The following is a 1,412-nucleotide window of genomic DNA, read 5'->3' on the forward strand; positions in this document are numbered from 1 at the left end:
CTATAGCATTTTGCTGATTGTTTATTTCTGTTTGAAACAATGAAAACTACAAAATCTTAAAGTCAAAATCACAATGGCTTACAAGGGGTGAAAAGGAGAATTTTACCCTGTAAAACTTTTCAGCAAACATACATATAACTGAGCAATGTTCTTTAGGATATAAAGTGGTCTCCCAAAATCCACATCCTCAAAAGAGAAAAAGCATCAACCAACCACTTGTGAATAAAAGGCATAAAAAGGGAAGGGAGGTGCTTGGGTGCTCTGACTTTCATTAATGGTTTGTTTGCTAAAGGTTGTACTGGTTTTAGACCAAAAAAGAGACACTTCTATTCGTTCTCATCAAATTAAGTTTGGGATTGGTCTTTAAGACAGGACTTTAGGCCAGAACCATTCTACTCATTTCAGATTCCTTAGGGCCAAGTTTACTAGAAGTTGCTTAATACGTGTTTATTGAATTAACCAGAAGAGTAAGCTAAAAGCAGTCAAAGAGAACTGCCTTAAGGCTTCATCTAAGATTCAGAGTCCAGTAGGTTAGCAAAACAGTTGTCCCTCCATAACCATGGAGAATTGATTCCAGGACTCTGATGGATACCAAGATCCATGGATGCTCAAGTCCCTGATATAAAATGGCATAGTATTTGCATATAATCTATGTACATTCCCCTATGTAGGTAATCTCTAGATCACTTATAACTAATATCATGTAATTATGTAAATATGTGCTACACTGTGTTGTTCAGGAAATAATGACCAAAAAAAGTCTGTACATGTTCAGTACAGATACAACCATCCACTTTTTTCCCAAATATTTTCATTCTCTCATTGGTTGAATCCATGGACATAGAAATTGCAGTTATAGAGGGCCAACTATACTTCAGATACACATATCAAAACAAATAAGGACCTATTACAGATGAACAGATAAGCCCTGCCTGCCCTAGGGTAGCTTCTGAGGCCCAACTGTCAGATTTCGCAGAACATGATTTCCTATGTGTCTGTACCCTTAGAGAATACAAGCTCCAAGGGCTTTGGGCAGCCTCATGATGATGATTCTTGCTTTATCTGAAGACTAGAACACTTAATTAACAGTCTGTGCCCAGCACAACTGGGAGAAGAAATAGGGGTTGTAAATACTTGAACATTAGCTTTTCTCTTGGATTAGAGTGTAGGAGTCCCAGAACATCAAAACTGCAGGAGGTAACTTGGACCCAGTTTCCAAGGGCTTCTATGTGAGTGGGAGACCTCACTGGACATAGTCCACATGTATTATTGCAGAAAGAATATTGGAGGTACTAACAAAGAGCTGCAAAGTTTTGCTTTTTGTTGAACTGTCAGTAACCTGACTTGCAATTTGGTGGCTATCATAGAATCTCTGTCTGCTCCTTCTATCCATAAGAAAAGCCACACACAGG

The sequence above is a fragment of the Saimiri boliviensis genome, chromosome 10 (assembly GCF_048565385.1).
Source record: "Saimiri boliviensis isolate mSaiBol1 chromosome 10, mSaiBol1.pri, whole genome shotgun sequence".
NCBI classification, from domain to species: Eukaryota; Metazoa; Chordata; class Mammalia; order Primates; family Cebidae; genus Saimiri; species Saimiri boliviensis.